This window comes from Oryctolagus cuniculus, chromosome 18 (assembly GCF_051225735.1).
Source record: "Oryctolagus cuniculus isolate XC-2025 breed Fujian yellow rabbit chromosome 18, ASM5122573v1, whole genome shotgun sequence".
In the NCBI taxonomy this organism is placed as follows: Eukaryota; Metazoa; Chordata; class Mammalia; order Lagomorpha; family Leporidae; genus Oryctolagus; species Oryctolagus cuniculus.
This window is the reverse complement of record NC_142884.1, coordinates 68,606,618-68,627,386: the sequence shown is the minus strand read 5'-3', so window position 1 is coordinate 68,627,386 and position 20,769 is coordinate 68,606,618. Positions and strand designations below refer to the sequence as shown.

General features: G+C 40.2%; 1 pseudogene across 1 annotated transcript; it reads left to right on the top strand.

Moving 5' to 3' along the window:
- The first annotated feature begins 8,395 nt into the window (after positions 1–8,395).
- Positions 8,396–12,229, top strand: LOC138846580 (pleckstrin homology domain-containing family A member 3 pseudogene; annotated as a pseudogene). The gene is made up of 2 exons (XR_016225228.1): positions 8,396–9,032; positions 9,736–12,229. The product of XR_016225228.1 is annotated as a pleckstrin homology domain-containing family A member 3 pseudogene (transcript).
- The last annotated feature ends 8,540 nt before the right edge of the window (positions 12,230–20,769 follow it).

The following is a 20,769-nucleotide window of genomic DNA, read 5'->3' as shown; positions in this document are numbered from 1 at the left end:
GCTAATGCACATTTTCCATAAACTCTTTAAAGAACCCTTGTATAATTTTGGAATGTGTATGCAAAGAGATCTTAAAGAAATACTATGTTTTATTCTCCTGCTGTTTGGGGCACACTGAAATGATGGGAAGATGTTGGATTTAAACTAACTCCAGCCATTACACCTTTGTATTTGTATGCCATTAGACACATAAATTAATTTCTGTGATCTTCAATTTCTTTTTCATCAGATACATGGAATTGGATCAGTCATGACCTTTGGTTCACAATTTATTATTATTATGAGGTTTTTTTTAGAGACAATCTTTCTTTTTTTAAGATTTTATTTATTTATTTGACAGGTAGAGGTAGAGTTACAGAGAGAGGGAGAGACAAAGAGAGAAAGGTTTTCCTTCCACTGGTTCACTCCCCAAATGGCTGCAACAGTGGAGGCTGAGCCAATCCAAAGCCAGGAGACAGGAGCTTCCTCCTGGTCTCCTTAGCAGGTGAAGAGACCCAAGCACTTGGGCCATCTTCTACTGCTTTCCCAGAGAGCTGGATCAGAGCAAGAGCAGCCGCGACACAGACCAGCACCCATATGGGATGCCAGTGCTGCAGGCACCTACAATGCCACAGCACCGACCCCACCAGGAGTTCTTGGCTGTTTAATTTCATTTTTAGTACATCTTGTAATTTAAAAAATGCAATGAATACAAGGTTTTTGGTATTACCTTTTTTGCTATATTTAAAGTTATAAAACAAGCCACATGGTATGTTGTCTGGCTTTGTTTTTGTCACTCAACATGATGTTACTAAGAATAATCTATGCTTTCCTGCTGTCCTTGGTAGTGTAGCTTGTTCATTTTCATTGCCATTTATTGTGCGAATATACTACAATTTGTTTAAAAATAATTAGGTCATCTCTGGGTCTTTAAAATTACAAACACTGCTGCTATGAATTATCTTCTTTATGTTTCCTGGTGCAGAGTGTAAAATTTTGACTTGATACATAACTAGGGATGGAATTGCTGAGTGTATAAATGTAAAAATTTAAAAGCTAATGTGAAACTGGGTTTCAACATGATTATGCCAATTTAAATTTCTGCCAGTAATGAATAGCAAATTGCATGCATCCACAGCCTCTCCAAAATGTGTATTTTCCTGCTTCTGATGTTCAGCCAGTCACGTGACTACAACAGATTAGGCCTCTACATACATGTCTGATGATGAGTGAGCATAAGCTTTTCTTCAAATATTTGTGTACTTTCCATGATTCATATGGGGACACATCAGTTCATATCAAACCATAATTTTATCAGCACCATCTCTAGGCTTTCCATATTATTTTGCTGGTCAATTCATATACTCCTATAATACTGGCATGCTGTATTAATTACCCTGGTTGTTAAAATCTCAATTTGTGGGTATGACAAGTTTCATATCTTTATCCATTTCCTCATTCAGACATGCTACATTCTTCTACATAACTTCAGAATCCGTTTGTCAAGTTTTGTGGAAAACTGTCAGATTTTTATTGGAGAAGTTTCAAGCATATATATCAATTAAGAGAGAATGGGAGCCAGCACTGTGGCGCAGCAGGTTAATGCCCTGGCCTGAAGCGCTGGCATCCCGCATGGGAGCCTGTTTGAGACCCGACTGCTTCACTTCCGATCCAGCTCTCTGCTATGGCCTGGGAAAGCACTACAAGATGGCCCAAGTCCCTGGGCCCCTGCACCCACGTGGGAGACCTGGAAGAAGCTCCTGGCTTCAGATCGGCTCAACTCCAGCCATTGTGGCCAACTGAGGAGTGTACCAATGGATGGAAGACCTCCCTCACTCCCTCCCTCCCTCCCTCTCTCTCTGTGTAACTCTGACTTTCAAATAAATAATTAAAAAAAAAAAAAAGAATGGACATCTTGGAAAATCACTGTTTCTATCAGGGGATAGATACATCCCCATTTACAATGTTTTGTTCTAATGTTCTACAGCAGAGAAGGATACATATGGTTGAAAACAATTCAATTTTTTAAAGATTTATTTATTTACTTGGAAGGCAGTTAAAGAGAGAGGGAGAGACAGGAACAGAGAGAGAGAGATCTTCCATATGCTAGTTTACTCCCCAGATGGCAGCAATGGCAAGGGCGGGGCCAAGCTGGACACAGCAACCATCAGCTTCATCCAGGTCTCCACGGGGATGCAGGGGCCTAAGTACTTGGACCGCTGCTCTCCCAGGACATTACTGGGGAACTGGATCAGAAATGGAGCAGCCAGGACTTGAACCAGCACCTATATGGGATGCCAGCATTGCAAGCAATAGCTTACCCCACATGCCGCAGTGCCAATCTCAACAATTCAATTAAATATTTCAAAATTGCCAGTAGAGAGAAATTTGAATGTCCCAGTTCAAACAAATGAAGAATATCTAAGGTGACAGATATACCAGTTACCCTAATCTAATTACCATTGTATACATGTATTGAAATGTGATACTGTATTCCATGACACCATATAATTACTGTGTATGTTAATTTAAAATCTTTTAAGTTTTGTTTAATGTATTTCACAGAAGTTTTGTAAAACATCCATGCACAGAACTTGTAAAATGCTTGAGACTTATTTCTAGATCCTCTATGATCTTAGCTGTAAATTGTATATTGAAAATACACACATATAAGTATGTGTGTGTTCCAATTGCTTGCTGATAGTATATAGAGACACTGTTCACCATTGTATATCAATCCTATACCCAACCTCATTGTTAAGCTCTTAATATTGTACTATTTCTCCATCTGTAACATTCCTGTTGCATATGAATTCTATGGAAATAAAATGGAGGAAAATGGCTGACAACATACAACACTTTTATAAGCATGTACTAACTACAAGCTTAGTACCTGCTGTTATCTGCCATTCCCTTCCTTTGTGAGGAAACATTAAATACAGGAGAGAGATGCAGTAGGCACTACATAAAGAACCCTAGTGTCATTTTAACTTACCAAAACTTTGATTTCTCGCTGCATTATTATGTATTTGGTTGTCTAATGATTCTGTTCTACTGGATTAGTGAAGACCAGGTCATTGCAAGACATGTATTCCAAAGTCAGGTTAATCAGGGCCATATTCAGAAACCACATTCACAAGTGATGCGGTGGCTTAATTATCATCGAGCACTTTGATATAAAAATAAAACATAAGGAGATTGTTTAGGCTTATTTACTTTTAGAGAAAAAACAATGAAGTACTGTTTTATATGTCTGACTACACATCCGTTACATATGCCAGAACCTAAAATTCATGGTACATCTGGGGCCTGCCTCTCCTCCCTGTCTCCCTTCCTTCGTGTCTTTTATCCCACGTTCCTTTCTTCCTTTCTTCTGTTCTCTCTCCTCTTTGCCCCTTCCTCTCATCTTGTTATCCAGGAAAACTTTAAGACTCTTGGAGTCCTGAATTAAACTTGAGGAATAATGTCTGATGGTTCCAGACACTGACTTGGAACATTAACCAGTCATTCACCTTGACTCTGGGGGTTAAAACAGCAATTTATGGTGCTGTCACCTTGAATGAATATGTTCACCTTTCACTGTCTCATATGTATAAATGTAATATAGTCACACTTTTAATATCAGTTTTAATAGAGATATTTCCCACTCTAACATTAAAGAAAGATTTTGATACCATAAGTGTTGTTCATACTTTTGAAATACGGTCTCCTGAAATACTGATTGTGACCCGCTGTGTTTATCATTCACTCATTTAGGAAACTTTTGCAATATATGCATGAAGACTCTGCTTAATCCTCTCCAAGCTGCAGAAGAACACCTACAGAGAAGGCTTTAAATGACCCTCGTTAGGACAGCTTTGCTTCAGTGAGCCAGGAATGACTCCTTCTTCTGCAATGGTCGATACATATGCATGCAAGGTAAATCTCCACCAAGACTCGCTATAGATTTGTGCTTACTTCTCCTTTCGTAAAATTATAAATATCCCAAAGAGGTAACTTAAAGGTGAAACAGTAAAAAACCCAACTGACTAAAGTTATTGTTCACATATTGACTCTTTCCTATCACCATTCATTTTCAATCCTTGTACTCAAATATGAGTTATTTCTAGAAAGAAAGTAAACACAACTCTTGGTCAATAAAACCTCACAAAAGAAAATAAAAAATACATGTTGACCGCAGAGAAATACCATTAGACTACTTATTTGATAAGAATTTAACTGTTTTAAAAGTAAATGTGAAATATAGGAAATTACCTTAACAGCCAAATGCTGTCTTTCCTTCTAAAGTTTCATTCCAAATATCAGGATTAAAAATCCATGTTTGTGTAAAAATCAATAAAAGACTCTCCTTTCCTATGCATAAATAGTTGTCTTGAAAAGCTTACTATGTGATTTTGTCCTACACGCTACTTGCAGGATATGTTTTCCCTCCCTTCCTTTGACTTTTCCTGCATTAATTAAATGTAAAGTATGGCCGGCGCCGCGGCTCACTAGGCTAATCCTCCACCTGCGGCACCAGCACTCCAAGTTCTAGTCCCGGTCGGGGCGCTGGATTCTGTCCCGGTTGCCCCCCTTCCAGGCCAGCTCTCTGCTGTGGCCCGGGAGTGCAGTGGAGGATGGCCCAAGTGCTTGGGCCCTGTACCCCATGGGAGACCAGGAGAAGCACCTGGCTCCTGCGATCGGATCAGTGCGGTGCACTGGCTGCAGCGTGCTGGCCACGGCGGCCATTGGAGGGTGAACCAACGGCAAAAGGAAGGCCTTTCTCTCTCTCTCTTTCTCTCTCTCTCTCACTGTCCACTCTGCCTGTACAAAAAATAAAAATAAAAAAAATAAAAAAAATGTAAAGTAAATGATCACATTGCATATGATCAGTGATAGGAAGGACATATTCAAGAATGAATGCCATGACATGAGGGTGTCATCTCTTTAAAATACTTTAAATCTTAAATAATAGCAAGAATTACGTGTACTTCACGCAGGAAATAAAACTGATGCTTATTTACTTACGAGTTTTTATTTGATAAGCGGAGAGAGCTCCCCAAGGGCCCACAATGGCCAAGACTCAGAGTCTACAAAGATATCTGTAGAACTGATAGAAGTTAGGCTACAGACTCCTCCAACCCAATGTTCTATGATGTGAATAAAAGTTTACCTTGATTACTTCTAAAGAAAATGATGAGAAATGATCTAAAAAGGAAATAACATTGGTTTCACTGGGGCAAAATTTGACATGAAGTTAATTCATTTCTACATTATTCCCGGTTTTATCTGATTTGACTTTAATTTAAAACTAACTCAGTCTATTTGGATTTGTGGTGGCCAGTTGAACAGAAGCAATTACCCAAGTCATGAGTAATTGTAAGATTTGCCAAAACCACACCACGATTCTCTTTAAGATGTCTGGTATTTCCAGAGAGCGTTTACCAAGAGAAGTTCTAGCCAACATGAAACCCACCCCAACACATCACATGAGCTTCAACGTAAAGCATTATGTAGCTCCTTCAGATACAACATTCTCACTGGTAAGCCCCAAGGACATAAAATTGCAGTACAACTATTCAGGGATACTTAATTTCTTAAATAATTAAAAATAACTTTTTCAATCGTTAGTAGCTGGAAAAATTTAAATGATTTTTAGATCCATGATGTTCATAAAGGTAGTCGGTTAGCAAGTGAAATTTCATTGAAAATGTACAGTGAGCAGCAGCAGTCTCCCGCTCCAAACACGTCCTGTGTTTGTTATTGTCCACTCCTTTCGTATACTTTTCAAAGATTTATCTGAAAGGCGGAGAGACAGAGAGAGATTTTCCATGCACTGATTCACTCCCAAAATGGCTGCAACAGCTGGGGCTAGGACAGGCTGAAGCCAAGAGACAGGAACTACACTTGGGTCTCCCACATGGAAGACAGGGGCCCAAGTACTTGGGCCGTCTTCCCCTGCCCTTTTAGGCCTGTTAGCGGGGATCTGGATTGGAAGAGGAGTAGGTAAGACTAGAACTGGTGCTCTGCTTTGGGATGCCAGTGTCAGAAACTGTGTCTTAACCGGCTGCATCCCAACACTGGCCCCACATCTTCCATATATTTAGCTTTTCTTTATTTATCTGCAAAATGAACATAATATCTTAGGGTTATTATGAAAAATCAAATGAACAGATGTAAGGGTACTTCAAAAGTTTCCTGAAAAAAATGGAATTAAAATTGTTTGGTGCAAAACATTTTGAAATCCATGCCTAGTGTTTTCATACACACTTTCCACAAATGTCATGAAGTACCTTGCATGTATAAAATAATGTACACAATGCGTAGAATATAGAAAGTGCAGAATACAAGTTTGTTATTAACACCCCTGCCTTCCTTGTGCTGGTTCTCGCTGATACTACCCCCAGTTCTTCCCCTGGCACTCACTTCCGTATTCTTAAAAGTGATGTATCACATTTGTATTTTATTCAGTTGCTTTACTCTTCGAAATGAGCTCCCTTTGTGCCTTCACCATTCCCCGCCGCCTCTGAAACTGCGCACATAAAGTTATTTTAGTTCTGATTAAATCAAGAATGATCGGTGTTTGTGTTTTCATTACCTCAATTAGAAATTTGAGAGACAAGGCATAGCAGAGCCGATGAATGGCAGTGATTTAAACAAGCAGCGGCACTATTTTTATCTAACGAGGATTCTGGAGATGGATGGTTACTGTTCTTCCTGCCGTCCTCAGTGTTTTGCCCTTTTATTCTTACAGTTGTCAAATCACATTGCCTGATGGCTGACTCAGCTCCAGGCAAGAAGACCACCTTCAAAAGCGGGAAGAAGGCGATGGCCAGGGTGCAAAATCCTTTCATCTCTAAGGGCTGTTCTTATTAGGAAGAAAAAATAACTTTCTAGGAAGTTACCCAGTAGGATTTCTCCTGCATCTCATTGACCAACTCAAAACCCTATGGTGGTGCTTAAGTGCAAAGCAGGCTGAGGACGAGGATAGGGTCTAGAAGAATGCCATGCCCTTAATTGCCCCAGACCAGAGACTCCAGGCTTCCTCTGTCCACAGCTCCATTTGGTACTCGTGGGATTACTTTCACTGTGACCTTGGGCAAAAGGAATGCCAAGCAATCCCTTTTTATAAACTGATATGACAAAAGAATAGAATGTGAAGTTTCTTCCAAAAGGTCACAGAAAATGCACATTAGGCAAAAAAAAAAAAAAAAAAAAAAAAAAAAAACCTAAGGATTTCAAAATTTTTCCAACAAAATAAATTTCTATATCCATTTCCCATGAGCTTTTCGAAGCCCCTTTTATGTATTTATATGCTTGGCCACTTAGGAGACACTTGAGTAATTATTACAAGTTGGATATTTTGAAAACACCTTATTTTTGAATAACAGCAGCTACTTAACAAAGGGAAGTCTGTGCCTTTGGAGCCCTGCACACCTTGTGAAATTTCAAAATCAGATTTGTTACCAACATCCTCAGTTTCCTATTCCACATTGATTTCCATGCACTACACTTTTGTTTTTTTCCATCACAATCAACCACTGAAAATCCTGCTTCCTAGAAATGAGACCCCCTAGAAAGGGAGGCCGAAGGGTAAAAGCAGGAAATGCCTGGCGCATGCTCCGGGGATCAACCCTCCCATCTCCTGCAAGATTCCCTGCACGTGCGCGTGGAGAAGGATTCCCTTCAGGCCGAGGGCTCTGTCAGCAGACTTTCAGCTCATTTTTCTCTTCTCCTCTCAGTCCTTGAGCCCGACCTTCAGCAGGTCTGGGAATCCCTGAGCACCAAGGTTTCAGGACCTGAGAACCTGGGGCCAGTGGGGCCAGCGGTTTGACTGCTCACCAGCCTTAGGTTCTCAGTTCACAGCTTCTCAGCTTTCTGAGTAGTTTACTACTCCTCAGTCACCTTCCGACTCCCAAGCACGCTGTCGATAGTTTTTAATCAATAGTGGACTCACAGACAGCTCCCATCTGCCAGCTGATGATTTGTAAAATTGCATCCTGCTGCCGCAGTGGAGTTGGAGAAGAGAGATAAATCAAGGTAAGCAATGCAAGTTGTTCAAGTGACACCCCAGGGGGATTCTGAAAATGCTCATTCTTGGGAGAGGAAGGAAAAAGCAGAGGACCCCAGCAATAAGGTCGTAATAAGTGGTCATCCATCATCCATATCAAAGACTGAGAGTGTGAGCATTCTGGACCTCACAAAACATCCCAGACTGTTCAAGATCTAGTATTTCAGGTATTCTAATGTTCACCTGAACATCACCCCTCTCCACATCAAGGCTACTCTAGACCATGCAAGAATGTAGAAGCAAAAGGAAGAAACTCAAAGGCTCCAACATCAAAAAAGGGTAAGGAAACTGAAATGTTAATTACCGATTTGATCAATTCACTCTGTATATGTGTGTTGAAATATTACGTTCCAGGGGCCAGTACCGTGGCATAGAAGGTTGAACTTCCGCCTCCAGTGCTGGCATTCCCATATGGATCTGGTTCCAGTCCTGGCTGCTCCTCTTCTAATCCAGCTCTCTGCTGATAGGCTGGGAAGGTAGTAGAAGATGGTCCAAGTGCTTGGGCCCCTGCATACATGTGGAAGACCGGAAGAATTTCCTGGCTCCTGGCTGTGAATCAGCCCAGCTCTGACCACTGAGGTCATTTGGGGAGTGAACCAGCAGATGGAAGACATCTCTCCATCTTGCCCTCTCTCTGTCCATAACTCTGCTTCTCAAATAAATGAATAAATCTTAAAAAAAATTCACGGGGGCCAACACCGTGACATAGTATGATAAGCCTCCACCTGCAGTGCTGGCATTCCAACGTATGGATACCAGTTTGAGTCCCGGCTGCTCCTCTTCCGATCCAGCTCTCTGCTATGGCCTGGGAAAGCACTACAAGATGGCCCAAGTCCTTGAGTCCCTGCACCCACGTGGGAGCTCCTGGCTTCAGATCGGCTCAGCTCTGGCCATTGCAGCCATTTGGGGAGTGACCCAAAGGATGGAAGACTTTTTATCTCTCTCTCTCTCTCTCTCTCTCTGCCTCTGCCTCTTCTTCTCTGTAACTCTGCCTATAAAATAGGTAAATAAATCTTCTAAAAATTAATTTCTATTAAAAAAAGAAATATTATGCTATATCCCATAAAATGTCCAAGTATTACAGGCTTGCTATATATGTGTATATATTATATGTATATATTTTTTAAAGGGATATCTCTGAAACCAGCCACCTCTGATTTGAAAACCATTCAATCATTCTTTTCCAGTGACTTAGCCTCTACTTGGGCATGGAGTGAAAATAGGTTTTCCTCCAAATGCTAATTCCAGGTGACTGGTATTGACCAATACTTCTGTATTTGAGTTTTATCAATCTTCAATCTGGAAAAAAATTCTCATTATAAAAGTATTCATTTTAAAATTTCTTTACTTCTGTATCCATTTTCTTTATACCTAGATAACATATTTGAAGACAAAGATGTATTTGTACTCCTAGTAGGAAGTAAGATATCATGTTATTCTGGGGAAGAATACAGTACATTTCTGGATTTAGTTATAGATTAACTGTTAAGATTTGAAAAATACTGACGTTGCTCATACTACTTTGCTCCTTGAAGAACTATGAAATTGTTGTTCCTTTGAAAGGTTGATGGCAGAAATTTTTATATTTGTAAACATATAAACAGGCTTCATTACTGAACCTGGGTATAGAATTAGTAGTTATTGCATTTATTTTGGATCAAGTCTTCAGAAAAAAATATAGATATGTCCCTTTCATATTCACACAGGACCTATGCTACGTTGAGAGGATATAAAGGAGTCAAGCAATTCTGATATACCCATTTCTCTATACCTGACAGTAGGTTACACTTCCACGAGCAGGAACACAGATCACATAAACTAAACTTTGCTCTTGGTCATCAGCACGTCTGGAAAGTCAACTTTGCAGTATTTCAGTAGCTTCAAAAATATGACTTATTAGTATTTGCAATGAGAAGTTGTTTACAGATATGAAAGGTAGGACAAAGACGGATGAGTTTTGTTTTTATTGGGAAAATCAGTCACTGAATCAATCTTGAAGCTTCTCTTCAAATTATATTTGTTCTCTGGAGATAACGGTTCATGTAATTTTTAAAAAGTGCTCTCAACCTCTTATTACTCAGAGCCCTTCAGCTTTGTCTTCAGTAAGTGTTTCAATATATGAAAGTGCAAGTTCTACAAAAGATTCAGCTATGTTCAAATATTGGTTTAAAATATAGGGGCTGCACCACCACCCCATCCCCGCAGCCGACGCCATGCCAGGAGGATGCGCAGTACCAGGCTCTGAGACATGGAGGGGGTTCTGTACAAGTGGACCAATATCTCACAAATTGGCAGCCTCGCTAGTTTGTTTTAGATAATGGAATCCTATCCTACTATGATTCACAAGATGATGTTTGCAAAGGGAGCAAAGGAAGTATAAAGATGGCGTTTGTGAAATTAAAGTCCATTCAGCAGACAACACGAGAACGGAATTAATCATTCCAGGAGAGCCGCATCTCTACAAGAAAGTGGTAAATGCAGCTGAAAGACGGACAGAAGTGGCTGGTTGCTCTCAGGAGCTCCAACGGGTGTTCGACTGATACTAGGATTAAAAAAGAAAAAGAAAGAAGTGAAACTAGTGAATCTCTGGAAACCAAAATATCTGAAGCTCGCCTGCACCGTGACCTCCAAATGCAGACGTTCATGCAATCCAGGAACGAGTCCGCCATGATGAGAATCATTCATCTCCCAGCACAGAGAATATGCATGAAGCTGCTTCTCTGCTCAGTGCTACATGGAAACATTCATCATGACACTTGAGGAATGTGCGAAGAGAGCAAATGCCAAGTTTAAGCCTGCGATGTTTCAACTGCCCCATCAGGATCTTTGAGTTTCTCCCGTGTCACCTTCTCCTGTTCCAAAGATGATGTTCTGTGCCCACCCACCCAGGTTCTCGTAGTTCAGAAAGGCATAGCCACCGGATGAAAGAGCCAGCGTCTGCACTTCACTGACTCTCCCAGTGATGCCAAGGAACCTGCTCAGATACAGACTCATGGAGTGAGATTCCCCTTGAAGAACGGATACACCTGCTCACTGTGACAGAAATACACTTAATGGAAACTCGACATCAGCAACCATTCCTGACGAAAACAGACTTATGGGGAAAAAAAAAAAAAAAGCCTGAATTGGAAGATCCTCTTCCATCCTCTTCCTCAGGAAACCTAGGTGTCCAGCTTCCTCTAAGTATTTCTGTGCAAAAGCTGTGGTCACTCACCTCCTGTTACAGGGATTTCTCTGCACTTTATAGAATACTGTGAAACAAACAAAAAAAAAAAAAAACCCACACACTTTTGAAGGATATTTTACCTTTATGTAGTTTATTTGCAAGACTATTTTCCTAATAACTTCACAGTGTGAGTGTGAATTATTTTAACAAATGATGATGTAACATTTTGACATAAGGACAAATGTAGATATTTTTCCAAGCAACTTTGAGGGACTGGCGGATTGGTCAGTGAATACTGTAGCTTACAAACTTGAAATTTTATAAGGTCTCAGTTTGACAGAAGTATATGTGGAACTTGTGCCATGGACCAAATGGTCACTTTGCCCCAGCTAAAATGAGTTATAATAGGGTGATTGCATCATATACCCTTCAGCAAAAAGGAAACTCTGTATTCTAAATATCTTTAACCCAAATACCATGACACTAGATCCAAATATTTTTTAAAGCTTTCATGTGTGAGGTTGACACTACTGTATCTGCCAATACCAAACGTTGGGGTAAAGTTGTGTGAGGTTGATACTACTGTATTTGTCAATACTAAAAGTTGGGGTAAAGTATTTAATCTTTGTTTATTTTCTTGCTGCATCAAAAGAAGACAGCGTTCTAACTTTTGTGACCTACCAAATTTAAGTTGTGTAGACATTGTTATGTACATTGCTCTAAAAACGAAGCTAACATTGTCATGACCTCGTTCACTTATACCAGAGAAATAAACCACTTTCAATGGAAGAGGATTTGAGTGCTTTTTTTTTTCCCCCTCAGATAGACATTAAACTGCTGTTGTAAGGGATGTTTGCAGCTCTTTAGGATACCTGGAGACATTTTAATTTATGAATATTTATACAAAAGAATTCCATCAAGGTTCTGCGCTACTTGAGAATGGCATTATTTAAAGAACAAATAGTGATTTTTGGTAGTGCCTGTCTATATGTACTGCCTCTGTTTGCCTTGTTATCTGTGTTTTTGAACTGACTTTGGGGTGAGGTATTGTCCAAGGTCTTGGATGAAGAGCACTTTAAAGCAAACTCGTTTGGTGTTTTTAAGTCAATCATGTTTAATAAATATGTCACTTTTGCAATCAAAAAACAAATACTAGTATAAATTGCAAAAATATATTCTGGTGTGAGTAGCTTTGAGGAACCCATGCTTGTTTTTTTTAATAGAAAACATTTACATTTTTTAATGGAACAACATTACATAATTATTCCACAAAGTCCCCCAGTAAGAACAGGTCTACCGTATGTGAAAAATTCCTTGGTACTTCACTGAGATGCCTTAAAATTCTGTATTATCTTTGGGTTTCATAATATGCATATTAACACTGAGATTATTTTATTACCAGGATGTATCACTTCCCATATTGATTCACCTCCTGCTGCATGTTGTAAATTTTTGGAGGCACAGACCATGATTTTCCCTAGTAGATAAAACTGCAACATCTGCACATTAGTAAAACTACAGTAAACCCTTAAGAAATACATGCAAAATATTCTTTCAAAACAAGAGGTATTCGTTGCAAGCCAAAGAAACTCATGCTGATCACTACAAGTAACAGAGAAATATAAAAGAAAAATAGCACCAACTCCATGGGATTCTTAAGGACTTTGGTTAGAAAATGCACAGAATCCAGGAGCCATGAGGAACCAAGGGCCAGGATTCAGGTATCCCCTGTTCTTAGGCTCAAAAGCACCAGGCCTGAATAAGGAGCAAGCAATCAGCCAAACAGCAGATCCACATCCACAAGCACATGGCCAGAGAGTCTAGGAGAAAGGTGTGGCCCCTTTGGCTACCATATCGCTCGCAAGCCCTCTGCTTCTCACTGGTTAACCCAACAGGAAATGCTCTCCAATCAGGAGGCAGTAATTTTGAATAAGCAAAGAAAAAATATATATCATAAATTTGACAGTCTATTAACCACACAATATCCTAATCCATATTATATTTCCAATAATGTTCCTCTGAATATATTTCTCATAAGCAAAATTGTGCAAATTTGTCCTCGACAGAAGTCAAGGCTACATCAGTTTAGGATCACTGCATCATTTTCATTTATCTTCCAGATTCATTATGTCCTGCCTCTATTTTTGTCAGTAGAATGCTATTAAAGTTCACAAATGATTTAAATTTTGTATAAAGGATGTTAGCATATGTCTTAAGTTTTTTTTTTTTTTTTTCTCCTCTGTTCTATAGCAGGTAATAGAAACCTAGACTCTTCAGTTTGCTTGGACTTAAGCTACCTCATTATTTCATTCAAAACATCCGGTATTTGATACAGACAGTACCATCATCTATTCAATTGCTTTTGCTTCATATGTCTTCTAGTAAGGCTCTGATTTAGTTACCTTTTGGCCAATGAGACAATTAGCGCTTCCAACAGATTTGCATTGTTTTTTTGAGTAGCAGAGACTCCACAGCAAAAGTAAACATAGCTCTAAGTTTAGTTCCAAAAAGAGAGGCTTATGAAGTAACAACAAGTAAGCATTATGCTCTTGCATTATTCTGAAATTCCGATTAGCTTTAAATGGAACCCTAGTGAATTCATTTTTGGAAGAATAGACTCCATTTTCTTATTCTTCATTGTTCTTTCAATAAAGTACATTCTTTGAAGCTGTGAATTTATAGCCCCTCATGATGAGTTGGACTAAAGTGCTTCAAAGGAGGAAGAATTTCATGAATTCTCCAAAAGAATCTCTAGCCTAGAAAATGCAAAAATTCACACACCACAGTTTCAGTCCTTTGAGGAATTTTTCCAAATAAATGTTTACATAGAAAGCATTTAATGTATTTTAAAATAAAAAAAAAGTCCTACTGAAGATATCGCATTTTAAATGGTACGATGCTAGATCAAATGGGAATTTTTTTTTAGCTTTTATTTAATGAATATAAATTTCCAAAGTAGGATTTATGGATTACAATGGCTTCCCCCACATACCGTCCCTCCCACCCACTACCCTCCCCTTTCCCACTCCCTCTCCCCTTCCATTCACATCAAGATTCATTTTTGATTATCTTAATATACAGAAGATCAGCTTAGTATACATTAAGTAAGGATTTCAACAGTTTGCTCCCACACAGAAACATAAAGTGAAAAATAATAGATGATTTTTTTAAATGATGATGAAATCAGATCAGACCTATTGTCATGTTTAATCCCAGTGAGAGTCAAGTTGGGAGTTGATAATTTCTTTTTTTTTTTTTTTTTTTTTTTTTACAGAGGATCAGTTTAGTATACATTAAGTAAAGATTTCAACAGTTTGCACCCCCATAGAAACACAAAGTGAAATATATTGTTTGAGTAATCGTTATAGCATTAAATCTCAATACACAGCACATTAAGGACAGAGATCCTACATGAGGAGTAAGTGCACAGTGACTCCTGTTGTTGACTTTACCAATTGACACTCCTGTCTATGGCATCAGTAGTCTCCCTATGCTCCAGTCATGAGTTTCCAAGGCTATGGAAGCCCTCTGAGTTCTCCGACTCTTATCTTGTTTAGACAAGGTCATAGTCAAAGTGGAGGTTCTCTCCTCCCTTCAGAGAAAGGCACCTCCCTCTTTGAAGATCTGTTCTTTCCACTGGGATCTCACTCGCAGAGATCTTTTGCCAGAGTGTCTTGGCTTTCCATGCCTGAAATACTCTCATGGGCTTTTCAGCCAGATCCGAATGCCTTTAGGGCTGATTCTGAGGCCAGAGTGCTATTTAGGACATCTGCCATTCTATGAGTCTGCTGAGTATCTCACTTCCCATGTTGGATCACTCTCCCCTTTATTTATTCCATCGGTTAGTGTTAGCAGGTACTAGACTTGTTTATGTGCTCCCTTTGACTCTTAGTCCTTTCATTATGATCAATTGTGAAATGAAATTGATCACTTGGAATAGTGAGATGGCATTGGTACATGCCACCCTGATGGGATTGAATTGGAATCCCCTGGTATGTTTTTAACTCTACCGTTTGGGGCAAGTCAGCTTGAGCATGTCCCAAATTATACATCTCTTCCCTATCTTATTCCCACTCTTACGTTTAACAGGGATCACATTTCAGTTAATTTTTAACACTTAAGAATAACTGTGTATTAATTACAGAATTAAACCAGTCATATTAAGTAGAACAGACAAAAAAACTACTAAGAGGGATAATGTATTAAGTTGTTCATTAACAGTCAGGGCTATGCTGATCAAGTCACCGTTTCCCATAGTGTCCATTTCACTTCAGGAGGTTTCCTTTTTGGTGTTCAGTCAGTTGTCACCGATCAGGGAGAACATATGGTATTTTCCCTTTGGGACTGGCTTATTTCACTCAGCATTATGTGTTCCAGATTCCTCCATTTTGTTGCAAATGACTGGATTTCGTTGTTTCTTACTGCGGTATAGTATTCTAAAGAGTACATATCCCATAATTTCTTTATCCAGTCTACCGTTGATGGGCATTTAGGTTGGTTCCAGGTCTTAGCTATTGTGAATTGAGCTGCAATAAACATTAGGGTGCAGAGCGCTTTTTTGTTTGCCAATTTAAATTCCTTTGGGTAAATTCCAAGGAGTGGGATGGCTGGGTCGAACAGTAGGGTTATCTTCAGGTTTCTGAGGGATCTCCAGACTGACTTCCATAGTGGCTTGACCAGTTTGCATTCCCACCAACAGTGGGTTAGTGTCCCTTTTTCCCCACATCCTTGCCAGCATCTGTTGTTGGTAGATTTCTGAATGTGAGCCATTCTAACCGGGGTGAGGTGAAACCTCATTGTGGTTTTGATTTGCATTTCCCTGATTGCTAATGACCTTGAACATTTTTTCATGTGCCTGTTGGCCATTTGGATTTCCTCTTTTGAAAAATGTCTATTGAGGTCCTTGGCCCATCTCTTAATTGGGTTGTTGGTTTTGTTTTTGTGGAGTTTCTTGATCTCTTTGTAGATTCTGGTTATTAACCCTTTATCTGTTGCATAGTTTGCAAATATTTTTTCCCAAATGGGAATTTTTAATATCAAAACTAAACATGAAAACTAGGGACCAACACTGTGGTGTAGTGGGTTAAAGCCCTGGCCTGCAGAACCAGCATCCCATCAAATCCTGACTGCTCTACTTCCTAGCCTGCTCCCTGCTAATGTGCTTTGGAAAGCAGTGCAGGAGGACCCAAACCCTTGAGCCACTATACCCATGTGGGAGACCCAGAAGAAGCTTCTGGCTCCAGATCGGCTCAGTTCCAGCTGTGGCAGCCATTTGGGGAGTGAACCAGCAGATGGAAGACCTCTCTCTGTCCCTACCTCTCTCTGTAACTATGTCTTTCAAGTAAATAAAAAATAAATGTTAAAAAAATCCTGAATCACAGAAGGTCCTTTCTCACTGAATGCATATGAGGATTGAAATAATTAATACATGCAAAGATATTAACTAAAATGTTTTAGTAATAAGAGTAGCAGTAGTGATAACACTCTTATTCCTACTGTCTCTTGGAATAAATATGCTGTAAGATTTTTAAGCTAAAAATCTTTTATTTATTTATTTTTTTTTTGACAGGCAGAGTGGACAGTGAGACAGAGAGAGACAGAGAGAAAGGTCTTCCTTTTGCCGTTGGTTCACCCTCCAATGGCCGCCGCGGCCGGCGCGCTGCGGCCGGCGCACCACACTGAGCCGATGGCAGGAGCCAGGTGCTTTTCCTGGTCTCCCATGGGGTGCAGGGCCCAAGCACCTGGGCCATCCTCCACTGCACTCCCGGGCCACAGCAGAGGGCTGGCCTGGAAGAGGGGCAACCGGGACAGAATCCGGCGCCCCGACCGGGACTAGAACCTGGTGTGCCGGCGCCGCTAGGCGGAGGATTAGCCTAGTGAGCCACGGCGCCGGCTAAGCTAAAAATCTTGACATATACCTTGGTTACTATAATAATTCTAGCATGTAAGATTTTAGATTTTAATAAAGCATGTTCAGAAATCTATTCTAAAACAAAAACACAAAAGTTTTTCTAAAATTATGCCAAACTGAGTAATATGCTTCTTGTTTGCATCATAGTAATCAGAACAAGCACTTTATGAGTTTGAACATATGGGGAAAATTTAGCAAATGAACTTTTTATCTTAAAAGTTAATAGATTCTCCACATGTGGCTATGCATTAGTGAAGCTATTATCTGGGAAAGATTAAAGAATAAAAACACAAATACATGGAATGTGTTCAAGAGATGGAGGGAAAGAGAGGGAGGAGATGAAGAAAGAGAGAAAGAGATCTTACCAGAAAAGGCACTTTTGAAGCATCTTCAGAAAGTCCTCAGACCGTGTGCAATATGAAAAAATTAGACATAGTGTCCAAAATTTTTTGCCCCATTTCCATGAACTTTTTGAATTACCCTTGTAGGAACATGCTGAGCGATGAGAAGAGCTAACTCAAGGAACACCTCACATGAGTTTTCTCCTTGTGGGTCCAGACCAGTTGTGAAACGTCAACATGGTACACTGGAATCATCCAGAAGTCTTGTTAAAACAGAGATCCCTAGGACCTACCCTCAGATTTGATTCATCATTTGCGTAGAACCCCAAAATGTCTGTTTACAGCAGGTTCCCGGGCAAGCCGACGCTGCTCGTCTGGGAAAGCCCACTTTGAGAACCATTGGTCTACTGTATCATAAACTGATGACCTATTGCTTTGTTTTCGTGCTTGATAAAGAAACATAAAACAACGTTTTGGGGGCTGACGCTATGGCAGAGCAAGTTAAAGCCCTGGCCTGCAGTGCTGACATCCCATATGGGTGTCAGTTTGAGTCCCAGCTGCACCACTTCCAATCTATCTCTCTGCTACGGCCTGGGACAGCAGTAGAGGATGGCCCAAGTCTTTGGGGCCCTGCACCCATGCAGGAGACCTGGAAGAAGCTCCCGGCTTCAGATAGGCCCAGCTTCAGATGTTGTGCCCATCTGGGGAGTGAACCAGTGGATGGAAGACTTGTCTCTGGTTTTACATCTCTCTGTAACTCTGTGTTTCAAATAAAATAAAATAAATCTGAAGAAAAAACCACACACAATGTTTTGATGAATAATATATATGATTGATTCATGTTTTCTCAGATTTTACCAATTATCATTAAGAACCATGATCAATAATTGTATTAATGTTATCCAATAAGCAAACTGAAAAATATAAATTATATGCAATAAGCATATTTTTTACCATGGCAAATAAATAAGAATTGGGAACATCAATTAAATTGGCACAAATTAAAACAGCAATGAAGCAGCAGTTTTGCTATTTCAGAAAGCATTTCTGAGAATGTTTTATAATATTCTACACCCTGCTGGTGGTTGACAGTGACGTCACGTGGAAGGGTAGCCCTGGATTTCACAGGTGATGAGATATGGAGTCATTAATTATACCAAGGACAGTTTCTTATATTAGAATAAAACTATGCAACATTACATATGTAAGGGAAAATGCATGTTGATGTTTGAAAACCCAGTCTTACTTCAAAGAAATTGTGAATACAAGTAACATATTCTAAAGTGGTTTGTCTTTCATGAATTCAAACACGTCCTCCAGCCTATAGTTAAATGTGGTCACTTTCTAAACAATGCATTGAATAAATTAATGGTGAGTGACAGGAAAGTGGAGGAGAAAAGGCACACACAGATAAGCAGCCACACGAGCCGGAGAGAGGGACTCTATTCTGGAGCAGAGGAATCATGAAGCTGTCCACTTGGGTTGCAGGACTCATACGTCATCGCGTGGCACCTTCTCCCTCCAGAAATATCCATTAGCTGATTAACTGCACCCTAAATGTTTGCAGCTGCTCCCACCGTGCAGGGCACCGGCACTGCTTCTGGGCTGGCTGATGTTGTTAAATTCTAGTATTTTTAAGAAACTACATACAAGCACAGCCCAAATAAAGCACATGCGTTCCCTAACAGAATACACCAGATGGGAGGCCCTGCCGGACTCGCAGGCCTGATTTCCATGAACAGCTACCCTTTACCGAAACTCTCCCGTAGCAACATGAAATATTTCCTAAATGTCATCAGCAATTATACAAATGTGTATACATCTATCAAAATGCATTTGGAGATAACAGAGCCAAAGAGAAAATGCCATGACAAATACCACCATCGAAACCTCGATGGCTAGCGTTCCAAAAATATATCAAATGAATTAGCATTTTTCTGAGAGTTAATTTCTTGATATTTAAATCAAATAAAAATATTAGGTGAATTAATCACATTACACATCAAATGAGACTAGAAAACGGCAAAGAAATTAATCCATATTCAGGACAAAGTTAACCTGTTTTGTAAGCCTCTGGGAACCACTTGACAGAAATTGCATAATAGCAGATCGACAGAATACTCCAGAAGTTTGCTGATCCAGCATTTAATTCTCACGGAACAATTATTGGGAAAAGGAGTTCTGTCGGATAATAAAATTAACATTGCTACAGTGTTTAGATTTCTAAGAACTGGTGAGAAGATGAATTTGGTGGAGACAGATGAAATACACACATGCATATACAGGGCCTCCAGTGGTACAATGCCTCGTTCCTGAACTATACAAAGACCTCGCTCTTCAAGATTCCCGCTGACCCACTTACAGAGTCGGAGCTGACTCCTGGATGAGGTGCACGGCTGTTCTCCCCCCACTGCCCCCACATCTGCACAGACTGTTTTTCTACTTTTCTGCTTTCTACCATCAGGTACCCTTTAGTCAATCTTGACACACGTGAGCTACCACATATAGAGTCATCATGTGGGATGTCTGTGTGGACGATAGCTCATTTTTTAAGCTCGTTTAAAAGTCAATCAACTCAAAAACAAAACCAGCAAATAAGAAATCAGCATCCTCCTCTTTAGAAACCAGTTATTCTTGTTTTTCCACTTTAATGAGTTCACTGCTGGCATTGCCCTCTCTCCATGAGGCCCCGGAGTTATCCTGAATCTGAGAGACCAGAATCTGCAGCAGCCCAGGAACTCCCCATCATCTCCCCCAGGAGCAAAATGAAATGCAGATTCCTTACCACAGACTCAGCCCCTCCAGCCTTTCCTGTGTGGCCTCTCCCGTCACCACAGAGCGCCACATATCCTTTCCTTATCCCTCTGTGTCCCTGTAACTACACCGCCACCCACCCTCCATCCTCCACACTTGCTTTGTCCTCACCAGGGCTCAGTCTCTGCAGCTATGGGCCCAGCTCTGCCTTGGATCTCCAATGGCCTTGACCTTCCTCGGCACAGAGATCCAGGACCACACATCCTCATGAGCTCAGCACAGCACCGACCCATTACAGACCTGCTCACAACTCCTCCTGTAAGGAAGACTGGGCGTGAGAAAGAGCTTGACTGCTGATTTAGGAAATTAGGAGACAGCCAGTGAAATTTGAAACTCCACCTTACTGTGGCTACAGAGTCCAGGAGGAGACAAAAAAAAAAAAAAATCCCAAGCCCCTCCTGCAACATTCTCCCGAGAAAGACCCCATTGCTGTTTACCATGATCTATCTCTATGTCCCCAGTTAAACCATGGTTTTGACACTTCTCGTTCTACACCTGCATCCCTCTT